At 35.4% G+C, this 17,720-nt stretch overlaps 1 protein-coding gene across 2 annotated transcripts in view; it reads left to right on the top strand.

Moving 5' to 3' along the window:
* The window catches only part of LOC310900994 (uncharacterized protein), a 382,517-nt gene extending 365,021 nt beyond the window's left edge, over positions 1–17,496 (top strand). Inside the window, exons 6-9 of one of the 2 annotated variants that reach the window (XR_014585508.1) lie at positions 2,525–3,644; positions 9,061–9,180; positions 9,610–9,710; positions 15,884–17,496. The gene's annotated coding sequence lies outside the window, so the exon portion shown is untranslated. The remainder of the gene's footprint in view (positions 1–2,524; positions 3,645–9,060; positions 9,181–9,609; positions 9,711–15,883) is intronic. The other variant, XR_014585509.1, reaches the window with a different exon arrangement.
* The last annotated feature ends 224 nt before the right edge of the window (positions 17,497–17,720 follow it).

Genomic DNA, 17,720 nt, shown 5'->3' with positions numbered 1-17,720 from the left:
ATGAAAGTAACTGAAGGGACAGAAATCTTTCCTCTCTGTGATCGTGAGACAAATATTCCATGGAGTTTAATGAGGGAGGAAGAAATTTATTTACAATGTAATAGGCTGTCATGATTGTGATCACGAATAATCTTGTAAATATTAAATCTAATGATTCTTAAATTGTCAGCATTTATGTTAACCTAAACTAGCTTTTTTCAAATGTAGATGTTTATATGTCAGAACAACCATGGAGAATGGAAGGGACATTTTACTAGGAAAAAAACAAACAAAAAAAAACATCAAAATTAAAATCACCTCGAGTAAGTAATTGAATAAGTCTTCACAAGACAGAAGGCTATCATCCAGCTTGTCCCAAGGTCTCCAGTCACTACATCTGTGCAAGGAGTTTTTAACATCTGGATTCAGATCAAAATTGGTAAATGACATTAAAAATAACTAATAGTCTTAGAGTTTTACTGTAGGTTTTGATATATTTTCAAAAGACTGTTTCTTCATCTCCTAGGTTAATGCATTCTCCTGATAACAGGTTGAGACTATGAAATTAACATTTTTTTTTGCTTGTTTTGTTTTGTTTCATTTTGTTTTGTAGGGAAACCATACCCATAAACCATTCATAATTACAAAGGAAAATACATACTGAAGGGTGACAATTTCATCATGAAGAACAGCTGTTTTAAGTCCCCCCACATTTCTCATTTGATGAAGCTTTGAAAGCATTTCCTTAATTTTGAAGGCTCTTTTCGAATCATAACACTGATTCTTGGGTATAGACTATATGGACTGTATAGACTATATAGACAATAGACTTGGGTATATAACTGTACATATCCTAATTTCAGTTCAGAAGGAAGAGCTTCTGACACTTTGTTCTCTGGTTCATCTTCATGAGTTTTAGTATTGCTCTCAGTGTATGAAAGGCAGACTATCATGATGCTGTTAACTTCAGTTATGTGAACATGGAAACAGATTTGCTTCTTGAAAAGTATTTGAGGACTTTACCTCTTTACCCAAATAAGGACAAAAATCTTTATAATCCCTAAATGTTCTTGTGGAAAAAAAAAGGCAGTGAGTAGAAGTGGGAGTAGACGTTGGTTGGATCAATCAAAATATGCTGTGTCAGTCTTTTTGAACCATCTGATCTTTCAGCTTCTTTCTTGTATAATAGGCAAGCTACTACTACTAAGAACTAGGAAGATGACATTTTTATATTGAAGCTGAACCTTGGATTATTCAAGTCTCCAAGTAGCTGTTGCTTCTAATATTAAAATAGAAATGTACCTTTTTAAAAGGTTACACAGCATTGCAAATTTAACCTCAACTGCAAACCCATCTCCACTAAAGATGGATTACTTGTTGACTGTAAGGTCCAAACATCATCCTTCCTCATTTTTGTGCATGCTAGTTGTTCCTGGTGTTACTAAAGCAGTGGTAGGTTAGGTTAGATTAGAATTTAATTAGCTTTTAAAGCAATTATACAAAGAAAGTAGTAATTCAGCTTGATTGATCACAATTCCACTGAGAAACAAAAATTAAAATGTATATTTTATAGATACATATATTTTTAGGTTCACTATTAGCCTCAGATTACTGATAGAAAGAAGACTGCTTTACCCCAAAATATCTCTTGTGTTCATATAAATGCTTATTTAAATATCTCTTGTGTTCATATTAAGTGCTCGAGAGAGTCCAGAGAAGGGCAACGAAGCTGGTGAGGGGTCTGGAGAACAAGTCTTACGAGGAGCGGCTGAGGGAGCTGGGGTTGTTTAGCCTCAAGAACAGGAGGCTCAGGGGAGACCTCATCGCTCTCTATAGGTACCTTAAAGGAGGCTGTAGAGAGGTGGGGGTTGGTCTATTCTCCCGCGTGCCTGGTGACAGGACGAGGGGGAATGGGCTAAAGTTGCGCCAGGGGAGGTTTAGGTTGGATGTTAGGAAGAACTTTACTGAAAGGGTTGTTAGGCATTGGAATGGACTGCCCAGGGAGGTGGTTGAGTCGCCATCCCTGGAGATCTTTAAAAGATGTTTAGATGTAGCCCTTAGTGATATGGTTTAGTGTAGGACTTGTTAGTGTTAGGACAGAGGTTGGACTCAGTGATCTTAGAGGTCTCTTCCAACCTAGACGATTCTGTGATTCTGTGAAATATAGCAATATAAGAAAGTGCCAAACTAACTCCTGAAAAAAGAAGGCTGGATTGCAATAAAACATTAGAAGAATATAAGAATTATCACATATGGTTCCCCAGAAATGTTTATGAATCTATTGATCACCCACAATACCTCTTTCTATTTCTTTTAGGTTTAATGGCTTGACATTCTGAAAGTATTTTAATGTTCACCTTTTCTACTCCATTCTCCACATGGAAGAAGTACACTATCAAGCTTTATCACTTTAGTTCCTGAAAAGCAATCAGACATTAAAACCATTTTTTGCTAACATAAAATGTGGCCCTATTACCTTCACACAGGTCTCAGCCAGTACTTGCATATTGATAGCTGATTAATTCAAGTCACCTCTCCTTTCTAGATGTATAGATGGCATGGCATTCACAGAGGAATGTAAAAGCAGGAAGACAGCTGAAGCCTGAAAACTAATAAGCAACCGTCCTGGAGAACTTCATAAGTACAGCTGAATGCTCTCAAAGTCTGGATTCAAAAATTACATTAGTAAGGGAGGTTTGGTCATTTGTTCAAAAATGCATGCCCTTTTTGCTTTCCCTTGACATTTGTAACATACAAAGTAATTGAAACCACATTCAGGGCAGTTAAGGTAGCTTTGTGAATAACAGTAATTCAGCAGGTGGTAACAACACTAATTTGGAAAGGAACAGAACTGACCTCTTCGTTCTTTTACAGCTAGAGATTTTTAACTTTTATTTGTGAGAAAGCTCCAAAGAGAATGTAAAAAAAGTCGGCAATACATTGAAAATTTTAAAATTAATTCTCTTATCACTGAGATGCAGCCTTGATGTCACAGTAATGAATACATTAGAAATACCCAGCAATTAGATTTTCTTTGTTTCTAATCACAGACACTCAGTTTAGGTAGCTTAGATCTACAGTTTTGGATTGATAAGAAACAAACAGCTTATAGTTTCAGAAAGATCTTATACAAGCAAAACACAAATGAGGTTTCCTTTTGGCTCAGAAATGAAAGAGGACCCAATCTGGAACATTAGATCTCCCAGCAAGAACAAGTGGCCCATTTTAAATCATTTTACTGCAACAGCAGCTGCAGTTAGGTTCATGCAGCACTTTCCCAGACATCACAGAGGTACATTGCCAGAAAGTAGGAATACAGATTTTCTTGCAGGATTCCAATTCTGCAAACACAACATCATAACAGGTGTTCATGACAAATTTATTTAACACCAAAAAATCTAGTATTCTGGAAAGTTAAATCTGTCATTTTGAGTCTGAATCATAGTCTTTGTTTATTTGACATCTTTATAGCATGAATCACTTTGAGTGCCTTTCAGTAAATTGTCATAGCACTAAGTCATAAGGAATGTATCATTATCACCTTTTTACAGATAAGAAGAGCAAGCACAAGGAAGTGGAGAGAGCTTTTATTGCAAAACAAGGGCTAAAAACATTATAACCAGCTGAAAGACTGCTCAACAGATAGCAATATCTACTGCCTTGCTGTAAGACTAAGCTCCAAACTTCAGTTTACATCTACATTCATGAAATGCCTCATTCAGTGCTTAGTGCCACTTGTGCTACCAATACAAACTAGTACTAGCTAATTTTAAAGTTGGAGGTAGAAGCCTTATAATAATTTTAAATAGTTTTAGGGGGTTATATTGATCATTGCCATCAATTTACTGGCAAAGCTTTTCTCCTGTTCTGTTTTTCTCTTTTTTTACGGGGGCAATTTCCTTCTGTTATTACCTATCACCTATAAATATACCTGACTTTTTCCCTTCTCCTTTCTTTCTCCCAAAGAAGATTTATGTTCACTGCCAATACAAAAATCTATGGATACATAATGATCTGTTTTTAACTTTTATTTTTTTGGATGTTGGTTATCCAATTGTTCTGGATCAATATATATGTCCTAATTGAATCGAACATAAAATGTATGACAGTCTGCACCTCCAGTTTTAATACTTCTACTTCCATGGTTCGTTTGCAGCTCCAGTTGTTAAGCTTTCATTATAGCATAATTTTGACATTACATTTATTTCTTCAGAAATCAATTTTGCTGCCATGATAAATAACAAAATTACCTCAAGAAGGTCAGAAAAGTCCATGGCATTTCTTCTGCTTACAGGTCACTTGCAAATGTATCCTTCTCCCTGTGTTTGACTTGACAAACATCACAAATGATAGACCAGCTGAATTGCATTGAGATTTAGATCTAGAAGTGTGTGGGATGGGAGAATGTAATTGAATGTTTTACAACAACATATGTTTGTGACCAATGGTGTTACTCAAAATTGTAAATAATGAAAGAAATTGATATTGTGAGTGTAGTTTGTCTAGCATCTCTCAATTATACAAGCACTGGATATGTATCAAGTTTATGCTATTGTGTAAATTTTTATTAGACACTATAAAGGGTTTACACTTTTGTAACAATATGCAAATAGATGCATTTAATTTGCTTACAGACCTATCAAAATAAAACTCTCAATGGGTATCTAGACAGCAGTAAACAACCCTTTCAGGAGTTTGCTGCTGACCTTTTTATAACTGCTAGGCTTCCTGGTACTGTAGGGAATATAAAACTTACTACAGCTTCTCTAGCTTCTCTTCAGCAGCAGATAACAACAGATAATGCTTTAGAGGGCTGTGTATTCTTACAGTATGCACAAGTTCATGATAATATGTATAAGGGGGCCACATGGACATAATTTTCTTTACTGACAAGTGGGATAGGGGTGTTCTGAAAAAGCATCAGGAGCTGAAGGGTGTAGGCCCAGACTGCTGTTCAAAGACTCTTACTCTAGTAGTGCTCAGGTGATGCAGGTTCACGAAACAGTGATTTTCATAGATATTTTTATTTTTGTTAAGTAAAGCAACCCATGGAAGTAATTCTGTCCTCACTGACCATAGGGACCTCTGGGTGGCTAAACACCTACTCTTGGAGATACACTACAGTTTATTATCTGTCTTCCTGCTTCTGTCAGGAAATGAAAAAGCAGACAAAAAAGCTCCACTAAAGGAAATTTGAAGCCTTTCGTATCAGAGAAAGGAGAATTATCTTCTAGGAAAAACAAACAAATACAAAACATGACAGCTTCAGAAAGACTATGATGATTCTCTGCATTGTTTTTGTTTTTATCCAACGATTGTTAACAATCTTCACTTCCAGCATCATGACCTGAAGAATAGCAACTTACTGCTTCCTTTGCCTGTATTTTAGACTGATTTTTTTTTTTTTAATATTAGCACTTCATTTAAAGGATATTATTAAGAGGGAATCCTGCAGACTACCTGACTTAGCAGCATTCGGATTGGTTGCAGAAAAGTCAAGTACACAGTGGGAAGAGTGGGTAGATGTGAATTAAAGATGGAGTTCTCTTGGATCCTGGGAGAGGAGTTAATCTGTGTCACTCATTTCTCAGCTGAGTATCATTTCCTCTAGACAAGTTGCTCTGAAAGAGAAAAGAAATGGTGAAGGGCAGGAGAGTCTTTTGTGTTGTGAATCTTGTGAAGAGTGACACCTCTGAAAACCTCTAAGTCTAATGCCTTAACTTCAAATGGGATTTAAAACAGTTTCCTGTTATTGACCTCATTTTCTTTCGGTCTAGGTAGCATCTTGGGCAGCACTGCATGTTTCTGGTTGCTGCCTGGGGCACCTGAGAAGTACCCCTGCTTTGTTTGTGATACTGTTATTGTGCTTGTAATCTGTTTCTAGTCCAAATCTCCACTGAAATCATCAGAATTGTCCTGAAGTAAAACTGGGCAGCAGCATCCGTAACAGGCTTGCCCAATTTGTTATTCTGAAATGATGATTACTCTGTCCCTCCTCCAGCTAAACACCTAAATAGATGTGCAATACAATTGGTCTAATGCCTCCAGTCAAATACTTGTTTAAGTGCACTTCTGGATGGCGTCCAGTCTTAGTTAATGGAGATTTCAAGATGGAAGTGCTACAGAAGCGCAAAGGATTACAACTGCCATTGTACAAGTACATTCTGTTCCATTTATTAACGTATTTATATGTCTATAATTTCAATGCAATTTCCCCTGCTTGTATTTTAACCACTAAAAAGGAATGTTTGCTAGAGTAAATGTGCCTAAACAACACTTTTCTTACCTTCTTTTCCTACCTGTAAAAAAAAATAAAATTCATCAACCAAACCACTGAAACATTATTTTCCTTTAAAAAGATTTACAGACTAAAATAGGATTAATATATATAGAAAAAAAAATTAGAAGGAAGTGCTAATTATGTTTTATTTTGGAAAATTTGAAGTCTGGGTTTGATACAACTTAATGTACATTTTAATTCCAAACTTAGTTCATATGTTTCTGGCTGTGTCCTTTTATGTCTGTTATTGGAGATCATTCTTCAGGAATATTTTGTGTAAACTTCTTTTATGTTTGAGTCAAGAGTTTGTATCCTAAAAAACATTTCATTTACTTTCAAGTTAATTCCTTTGATGAATAAGAAAATGAAAATAAAAATACATAAAAAGAAGATTTGACTCTAGAAATGAGTTTGGATTGAGAGCTGCTGTAGCAACTACCAGATACAATAAAATTCTAAGCTGACTTTTCAGTATCTGGATGCATTTGCGAGATCTCTTAGCTAGGCTAAGAACTAGTTAGATAATTAGATAATTTGACGCATACATATTTATTTGAAAGTGGATGGGTGAGGGGAGAAAACACGTTTTAAATAAACAGTTGGTCAAGGCTGTAGGCTTTGGATGTTACTCTTCACTGATCTTTCTTTTCTGCACATAACTTCAACAGATTGGTTAGTCCATTTGGTGAGGTTTTATTTTTCCTGAAGGTAAATATTTTTACCCTAATTTTTCAGACTGTTTATTTGAAAACTAACACAAAATATATGTCTGCATTGAACAGAGACCCTAATATTGGTGCATATCTGAGTAACATGGAAGGATTTAAGTTTGCTTGTCCAAAGTTTAGGTGGTAATTGAGCAACATGCAAAACACGACATTAATGACATGCTCTGAGTTGGGAAAAAAAAATAAAAGTACAAGCATATTGGTAAGACATACCAGGATAAACTGTTGCACTGCAAATGATAATATTTTAGTTGACAAGATGACTGAAGATGTACAGATAAATATAAAATACAGACCATAGAAGGATATAGTTAATAGATCTTTTCATATATAAGCAGTTAGTTAAAATAAAATCTGAAAAAGCCACAATAACTAATAACTGCTGCAAAATCCACATCCCCCCCCCCCCGCAAAGGCTGTGTTACATTTAGTCGAATAGGTGGTCTAGTAAACTACAGGACTTCTCCTGTCAAATCTTACCAGTTTTGATATAAATAAGAGATGGAGTAGCCATTCTTTCTTTTTCAGTAGAAATGGCTAATGCCCTTTTTGGTTCTCCTTTGAATTCTTCTATTTTTATTTTACAGTCACTGGCTCTTAATTCTTTTCTATCTTGCTGAATGTACATTTTGACTATTCTGCTCTCTTATAATTATTTTTGAGAATTTACACACATTCAACTCTTTACACTTTTGGTCTTTAGTAAAATTTTGAGACTCTTGTACATTGTCATTCATTTTTGAGTATCTGTTAAGAAACACTGACAGCAAAACTCTTCCAAAATTGTCATTCACCACCTTTGCTTTTCTGTTGAAGAATGTCAGGAGCTTTTTGGTAATAGCAACATTTCAGTTTGAGATATTTTCCAGTACTGCCCATATAGCCCTTTAGTATCAAGGATTCTAAAACAACCCTTATGTAGCAGTAGAGAATGTGGTGCTGTCGGGAATCCCTTGTTAGAGGTGCACAGCTTTGCTGTCCTAATAACCCTATGCTGCTCAGTGATATACCTCTCTAGTGTAAACCTGTCCCTCACCATTATTTTCCAATCTTTTCATCTGTCACCTAATATATATATATATATATTTTCCAGCAGCATTTTCATATTTATTTCTGGATCATGGATAAAAAAATATTGAATAGTGTCAGATTGAATACTAGCTCCTCTGAAAACATTCTTAATCATTGATGAGTCCTCATTGACAGCTACCTTTTGTTCCACTTAACATGTGCTTTATTATAAAAGTAATTTTAAAAAATTTGAATGTCATATTAAGTCAAAAGTCTCACAAAATTCTAAATATACTTAGTCTACAACAGTGTCTTATCTGTTAAACATGTAATCCCATAAAAGAATTAAATCAGGTTTGTCTGACAAGGTTTATTTTCCACAAAAGTATTTTGACTGGCATTAATCATATCCCTATCCTCTCATTCTTTATTAACTCATTACAGAATTACCTCTTCCATTATTCTGTCCAGATGCCAGGTTGTCATGCTAACCAGACTGTAAATATCCTGGCTATGCTGCTTGTATTTCCTTCATCCTGGCACATCTGTAACATTGTTCTATTGCTCTGAAATATTTCAAATAACTCAAGAATATTAAAAATTAGCATCACTGTGAAATCTTTTAAAGCAGTGCCTGGTGCTTATGCTTAGCAGCTGCTAAAACACTTCAGTTTCGAGTAAGCTGAAATACATTTCTTCTTACATGTACTTACATGTAAGAAAAATATGCTATGTTTTTCTGTGTATTGCAGACATATTTATCAAACACATCTGCCAGCTCTGCATCATTTTCAACAATTTCAGCATTTCCATTTAGTACACCTAATGTACAATGTAGAAATTCTTTTTCTCAACTTTTCTTTGGGGTTAATAATCAACAACATCTTTAGTGCTTTGTTTTTTCCACCTTATTGTACTTTTTTTTTTTTCTTCCTATCCTCCACTTTCTCCTTTGCTATAAATTGCATTTTTTATGATTGTCTTTATAGCATCATTGGATCAAGTTTAGCTTTTAACTTAAGCTGTCCTTTTTGTTTGTCTGTTTGTTTGTTTGACATAAAGAAGTGGCACAGAACTGCACCAGGCAAGGTTCAGACTACATATTAGCAAAAATTTCTTTACTGTGAAGCTGGTCAAACGTTGGAACAGGCTTCCTAGTGAAGTGGTTGATGTCTCATGCCAGTAAGTGTTCAACAGTCATTTGTATAATGCCATTAATATGCTTTAACTTTTGGTTATCCCTGAAGTGGTCAGGCAGTTGGGCTTGATGATCTTTGTAGGTCCCTTCCAACTGAACTCTTCTCTTCTCTTCTCTTCTCTTCTCTTCTCTTCTCTTCTCTTCTCTTCTCTTCTCTTCTCTTCTCTTCTCTTCTCTTCTCTTCTCTTCTCTTCTCTTCTCTTCTCTTCTCTTCTCTTCTCTTTTCTCCTCTTCTCTTCTATCCCATCCCATCCCATCCCATCCCATCCCATCCCATCCCATCCCATCCCATCCCATCCCATCCCATCCCATCCCATCCCATCATTTTGTTCTTCAACAGTTCTATTAGTTATGGGCAAAACACAGAGAAGTGCACAGAAAAGTGTATAACTTCTGAATGTCTTCTGTTGCAGCTGAAGCTGAATGCAGTAATGCTGTTTTGTTATCTTCAAGCTTCATAGTCGATGTATGGACAGCCAGCTCAGAAGTCTCTTCATGTAGGCATGCTGTAAAGGTACAAGAGTCCATTCCTTTTTGTAATTGTGGTTCTCTGTTCCTGACTGTAGTCAGTATACTTCACAGACTGCCTGCTTGTGAAGTATGATTTAGCAAATCAGAAAGACCAGGACAAAGAAGTGTCAAGACTTATTCTGTGGAAAACATGATGTCACTCAAATTTTCAAACTCATCAGTTTATTAAACAAATATTTTTTTTTTCAATATTGGATGATTGTTTCATAAGCTTTCTTATTTAAAATGCAATGTGCAAAAACAATTAAAAAATCCTCAATCCTATGATGAGAATTAAATTCAAACTTGTTTTTTCAATATATCTTTATGATCTGGAAACATTGATATCCCAAATATTTTTTTTTTAATCAGTTATTATATTTGAATGACTGTAGAATCATTATCAAAGATCCACACTTTCAATAATGAAAGTGTGTGTATTATGGCAGGAAACCTGGGGAAGCCGATACTGAATTGATCTTTCTTATCTGTGTTGAGCAGTTCAAATTCTGTAAACCCTGGGGTAATTTCAAGAAAGAGCTAAAGTTAATTTAAAACAAAACATCAGCTGGATCCTCCATTCAGACTGGAAATTTCAGTTGCCATTTTACAGTAAAACAACTGTTAAAAAAAAAAGAAAAACCACTTTTTTTTTTGTAAAAAAAAAAAAAGGAAAAAACAAAAGCCCCCCAGTAACTGCATCTCAGATCAGTTGGTATTAAAACATTAGTCTTCCTTACCTGAAATCTCTGATTCCATTTGAAAAGAGGGTGTACCATCTTATTTATGTGTTTGTTGACTTATTTACATGGCTTTTAATTTTGGAAAGGCTGTAAATTGCTTCTGAACTATAGCATTTTCCATTTTATATTTCTGGTGCAGACCATTTCTGGTGTTCCATAAATCATCTGCTTTTTATATATGTATATATATATATAATATAAATAAATATAAAAATATATATATAAAAAATGTATATATACTTTACCTTTTTCTTTTTTAGTAGTCCACTTACAATATATACACATACACACAGACATATACATTATTTATATACAGTAAAAGTTCTCCAGACAGGTTAAGACTCTTTCTTAATTCCTGACATATGACCCGCTACTCCAGGAAGATCTGACCTTTACAGATTATCTGCACTCTACTGGAATCTTTCTGGCCTTTCCAAGCCAAGACCTATATTCCCATATCACAGGGTAGTTTATTTTGTATAGTAGTTTAGGGACTTATCAAACACACAGACACAACAGAATCTTTTAGATCTATAAATCTTATTGTTTATAATTACAATGATTCCATTTAATTTAGCACTTTTTTTTTCCATATGGATTCCAGAGCACTCTATAAATTATACCCAACAGGCACACTCAGCCATTCATAAGTCAAATGGTTTAGCTCTTGCTAACCCATTTAATCTACGCAGAAAATTAAGAAGGTACAAAATAATTCAACAGACTGAAAATGCTTTTTGAATATAGGTGTTTAATTAATCAAGGAGGTGTTGTGTTTAAACAGCAGCACTCCTACACTACCAACCTATCAAAAGTTCTGCAGAAATTTTAAATGCCCAAGAAGTCACCTAAGGTAAAAATGTGTCTTCTCAGGTTCGACGTCTCCCACAATAGATGGGAGAAGATCTGTTCCAGAAATATCCATCAGATCTCATGAATGAACCTGACTGTCTTTAGAGGTTTATAATCTAAGAAGGTGTAATTTTGTTTGCTTCATGAGATCTGACAGGGATATAGCTCAAAAAGTGCAGGAAATGAGGATGTGTAAAACCACTGCTGCACAGTCACGGAAGATATTAAGATATTAAACAAGAAGGAATATCAGCAAAGCTTTCTCGTAGAAAATTTACTCTTGTTGACGTGATTAAGTTATTTCACAGCCAACAAATTTCATGCTTTCTCAAAGTTCAGGAAAGCTAACATAGAATGACTGTGAGGTAAACTCAAATAAATGTAATTTTAAAAATGTCATTTTGAAACAGTAGAGCAGTTATAGAACAATGTTCATGAACAGCAAGGAAATAATTGCTCAATATCTATAAAGCAACTCCCTTCTCTCACTGAAAGTTGTATAGCTGTCAGTTACTAACTGAAATTTCTTTAGTGGATAAGTAACTGCATCATGTTTCTGTGTTGGATATCACAAATCATACCAGGATTTTGTACCTGTAGCTGCTAGCTTTAGTGATGGTTTCAAGAGAGACATCCCTGGAAATTGAGACAGAACAGACTTTCAATCTCCTACTATTGCTTCCTCAAAATCAGCTTTTAAGTATCATGAAGAAGTATAAATTTTGTTTTTTTCAATTCTTCCAGGAGAAGGAGACTTGGCCTTTATGACAAAGATTTTTGCATTTGTCATACCTCTAAATTTGTTAAACATGGAAGAACAGCCTCTCTGTTTCTCATGAACACCAGTACTCTATGCAGAGACATGCATTCATGCACCCCCACACTTGTAGGAAATATGAATTTAGATAAAGAAGACAGCAGAAATCAGCTTTTATGAAAGAAATGACTGTACAGACTATTTTGCACTGGAAACGTTCTATGGATCAGATTAAGAAGTCCTGAAACAGCAAGGGTAATTGTATTGATTTGGAAGGAATGTCTAGTTAATTTTTCACAAGGCGTAGTTTCCTCAAAAATCAATAACTTTCTGCTGTATCTTTATTCTTCTGAATAAACTGTGTCTGTCTAAGAAACTTGATTCCTAAGCTCAATTAGATTCATAAAACATTCACAGACATACACAGCACAAAAGAAACACAAGCTTTCCCAAGCAACAGTGAGCATTTAACCCTGAGGTAGGACAAAGTAAATTATTCTTCCTTGATATAGTGGTGTCCTTGGACAGATGTGATTTCTTTCTTTCCTTTTTTTTTTTTTTAATTTAATGCTATAACTTTCTTTATTTTTGTTGGCAATTCACTGACATATACTCAGAAATTCTTTTTTAAAATTTTCTTTCATCCTATGAATATTACATACACCCTATCACATTTTACATTTTTAAAGCATATGAAAGAAAGAGGACTACCTTTACAAATAGTACGAGCAGGGATGCACATGGCATTACAGCTGCAGTGGGCTGGCAATGCTCTTTGAAGGAGAAAGAGCACAGCTGGAAAGATGACAAAAGGAAGAGACTGTGAAAGATCACTGTAAAATCAGGGAATTTTGCTGAGAGAAAACTTGAGAAGACTCCATCTTGAATAACACTCTGAAACCTATCTGCTATGCTAGGTACTGAGTTAACCTTTTTGCATCTGATCTATTTAGCTCCATTGCTCTTGACATACACACCTGAATTTGCATGTCAGAAACTAGACCATATAAATACCTTTCCTCTTTCTTCAGAAAGATGCTTACTGTGACTACATGGCCGTACTACACAACTCCCGATCAATTCTCTCACAACTCCCGAGTTACAATTCTCAAGTGTATTAAATTTCCCTTTGCATCACACAGTTTGCTCTATGCTAAGATGGCCTCGAAGCAGATTTTATGTCATGCCAGGTGGACATAAAAAGTAATCAAGGTTTATATTCTGGACAGGAGCTTCTTCAGTTCATATGAAAGCCCATAACCAAGAGTTGCATCCTGAGTAGGAGACTTCCCTAATCACATGAAAGCCAGTCAGTCAGTAGTCACTGCCATTCCTCTTCTTAAAGGCAGTGAAGTAAATGACTTGTGAACAGCACTCCCCTCTCCTCCTTAATCTGCCTGCCCCTTCCACCTCAGTCTGTTACAAGCAATGAGTGAAAATGCTGGCAGACAGCACAATTTCACACCAACTAAACCCATTTTCTTCAAAAATTTGGAGCCCCTCCCCCCCCCAACCTCTGAGCTGGGTCATATTTGAAATGTTTTGCAGATATTTGTACGTATTTGATTCCTTTTCTTTTAAAAAGGCTATCTAGATGGACTGACATTTGCTGTGGCAATAGGGAGGGAAGGAGAAGTAGTTAATTAGCACTAGAATAACAACCTCTGCTCTGGATGCTGAACAAGGAAGTGTAATAGTGGGATGCAAATCTGTGGTAGTAGATGTCACCTTGAGGACTGCTACATGCAGTCATGTCTGCACAGGCACAGACACATCTTTATATGTAGATGCAAGACATGTTAGGACATATTCTGGAGCCTGAGAGTGAATTCAATAGTCCATGTAGCTACACTGAGCTTGGAGAATATTAAAACAATTGTAAAATTGAGCAGATTGTTTTTTTTTTTTTTCATAGAATCAATAACAGAGAGACTATAAAAACCTGCAGATGCTCTTAAATTTTCCTTTCTTAAAATTATTTCTGATGAAGCATTGCAGCAGTAAAGACAAGTAACCTTAGCAGCACAGATGTCTGTGATAACAGGAATTTCTTTTTTATGCAACTGGCCATACTGTTGGTTAGAATCTACAAAAGGAAAAATAATAAAAAAGTAAGTCCTAACCTATAAGTTTATTTTCTCTCATTAATTCTGTTTAGTACCATCTAAGCATCTTTTTTTCTTTTTCCTTTTTTTTTTTTTCCAGAAAACTTACAGAAATATATAGGAAAAATAGTATAAGTAATATTAATTTATTCTGGATTCTAATCTTTCAAAATTAATTTGAAAAAAAATTTAATTACCTTAAAAAAATTCTCTGTAGATGTTGACCTGAGAAATACAACCCTAATGCTTATCACTTCCAATACATGCAGTGATTCTGCTTAAGTAATATCTCAAGGACAAACTATAATAAGTTAGGAGCAGCAGTCAGTATAAGCACTGAAGTATGTCAGTATTTGACTGGAGTGCATCTGTAACTAACTAGATTCCATAACACTGCAAAAGTCACTTGAAATGTTACAATAATAGACTTTCTTCTGAGCTACCCATAATTGCCTAAACCTGATTTCACTCAAGTTACATTGGGAAATAGCTTTTCTCACAGTTAGACAGTACAGTGTTCCAGCTCACATCCATGCACAGCACAGTAAACTGACTGCATCCTACTGGCATCATTAGAGAAAAACCCTCCCACAGATGAGCCATTCTGATATAGTTTTATTTAACGATGCAGGAGCTAAATTCTATGTTTTTCTGATTCCTCTGCTTCAGACAAATACAAGATATTAAACTAATATTAAACTAAGGGGGAGGGGGGAGGGAGAGGAGGAGGGAGGAGCAGGGAGAAGGAGAGGAACACCAAACAAAAAAAACAACTTTGCATTCTTACTTATTAATGTGAGAATGATGGAAACAACTTGATATTCAAAAGTACCAAATTCCCTGTGGAATAACATGAGGTCCTAGTTATGTAATTCATCCCACATAAAAGATCACTGATCTCAATAAATCTATACTAAAGATGAATTTGGCCCTAGAAGTAAAATTGCCATAGGTCTGTTTCAGGATGGAATGAAGCTGAGATCTGTCAAAGCCCATGAAGTTTCCCTGGATTTAACGTCAAGTCCATAAGCCTCCTCTGATTTTCATGAGAGCACATACATCAGCTTGAGATTGGCAAAAAGAGGATCTACATATTTGCCCTTTCATATCTTCTGCTGTATTTTATGTGTAGAGAAAAAGTCATGTTACCCTAAGATTACATTGTATTTTGTAGAGATGAATCAGGAACAACCAGAGTATGTACAAAAAATACAGTATGGTATTTTTATTATTGTATTTTTCCATATTTCTTTCAAATACCATTTGAAATCTCTCATTGTAGGAAAGATTGTGTCTTTGAATTTCAAATAAGGGAGGAAAATACATTTTCAATCTCTAAGTTGTTCAAGCCATTGTCACTGAACAAAGACAAAGCTAGTTTTTAAACCACATTCTATAATAATGATAGAAACAAGAATAACGTATGCTGAATGCATAAGCAAAATACCAATGACTGGAAGATTAGGCTTTTTCTTGACTTCATGCAAAACATTTCAGAGCTGGTATTATAGCAGAAGCATGCTCAGTGCGAAGCCTTTCTGCCAAGGAAAATGTTTCATTTTAACGACCTTTTCTCTTTTTCAGATGTTTGTTTTAGAGTACAGAAGTTTATGGAGAATATTTTAGTTTTAAGAGCATAAAAAAAAATCCTTTCACAGAATTGCTCAATAAATCATTTCATTTTCTCAAATAAATTGCTTTCATTTTTCTTTTCAAGTAGGAAGACCATGTTAGTTGTAGAAGTCAAAGGACGTGGGAAAGATCAACTTTTGTTGCTGATGGCCAAACTCCTCAAATATCAGTACATGCAAGACTTGGAGATCAATAGTCCCCCTTCCTCCTCTTTCATACTTCCTCCCATCTCTTCCTCTTGTCATCTCTGTTACAAGCCCATTACAGTGCTGTTGCTCTTGCCTTATATCTTGTTTGCCTGACAAAAGGAAGTAAGATTAATTCTTTGCAACCTTTCCATATTGAAACTAGTCATGATTCAGAATGGTGGGTGAGGTGGAATACAAGAAAGCTTCCTCCCAGATTAACCTTTAGCCAATGCTCCAGCTTAACTGTTATGGTAACAAGTTCCAGGTTTCAGAGAACAAACTGTTGGCCCTATTGAAGCCAATATCAGAAGCAGATTACTTTATATAGAATCAGTGTTTCACACAGAATTTGCAGTCAAATTGTAAAAATACCAATGCTCTTTTCCCCTGCAAGTGGGAGGTGATGTCAAAATGATGCTTTTTGGTAGAAAAAAAAATTGTGTATGGAATCCATTGTATAGGATATGCTTTACCTTGCAAGAATGTGAAAAAATTAAGGTTTCTGCAAGTATCTATGATTCTACGATTCTGTTTGCAGTTGTAATCTAGTTAGAGTCTTCTGCATGCTAACTGGTACATAATTTCCAAATGGGACATCACAGTAACAGAAACTTGCTCCAACTCACTGTTTCCTTTTGTACCACAGTCAGCCAGTCATAATTTTCTAGCTGATCTAAGGTACATTCCTGGCCTTTGGAACATTCAGTGCTTCATTGTTACTGCTTTGACCAGCAAGAGATTTTCTGCAGACTCCAAGAAATCCTTCAGGAGCAGAAGGACCCAGAATTTACTGCCCCATGAAAGTGAGTAGGTGACAACACCACTGACAATACCATGAGGTTGCTCTTGTTCCAAGCTTCAGGATGTAACATTTTGTTGTTGTTGTTATTATTATTATTATTAATGCTTGAGGTGCAAGCAATGTCAGAAGATCTTGTGGGAAACATGGTACCCATGACATATGAGAGACCATCTTGGAGACAGCTGTTTTAAAAAATTCAGCCTCTGGGAATTTCTACAGTTACATTCACAAGTGGATCGACTCTGTCATTTAGAAGATCTCAGATGCAGTGAAAGTTGAACTAATTGTAAAGGACAGCACTGTGAATGAATATCTGAAGAACAATACAAACAGCCCACGGGAGAGAAGAAGCTAGTACAAGAAGATTAAACTTGAAATAAACGCCAAAAGAGAACAAAGGAAAAATATGCTCCAACAACATGCTTTGTGATGTAAAAAACATCGATCAAGAGTACACCCCTAAAAATCCTTGGGATTATTAACTGTGATAAATCAAGATAGTTCTCACGTATGAGCCTTACCTTTGTACAGCTTCTGGAACAAATACTGAATAAACCCTACAATTGTACTAGTTTAATATTATTATTGTTGCAATATTTCTAAAATGTAGCCCACTTTCACTTTTATTGCACTTCTAGATCAGGATCAGTGAAAAGTGTAGTCTTTTTATGATTTGCAGCACCCAGTCTTGTAGGAGATAAAGTACCATAGGCTCCTGGTCTTCAGATATACATTAATTTATTATTGTTAATTGCTATACTGATAAAAGTGGTGTTCATGAAGCTAAGGTCTGAATATTAGCACTGTTGTTCAGACAGAGGTCTTACAGAGTTCTCAATAGCTCCTTTAAGTGCACCTTAATCCATACTTAATCTTATGGCTATTACAGGCCTACAACCTTCACACATCGCTCTGCCAACATACATCAATCGGTC

The sequence above is a fragment of the Anser anser genome (assembly GCF_964211835.1).
Source record: "Anser anser genome assembly, chromosome: 5".
NCBI lineage: Eukaryota > Metazoa > Chordata > Aves > Anseriformes > Anatidae > Anser > Anser anser.
The sequence above is the reverse complement of the archived record's forward strand: the minus strand, read 5'-3'. Positions and strand labels throughout refer to the sequence as shown.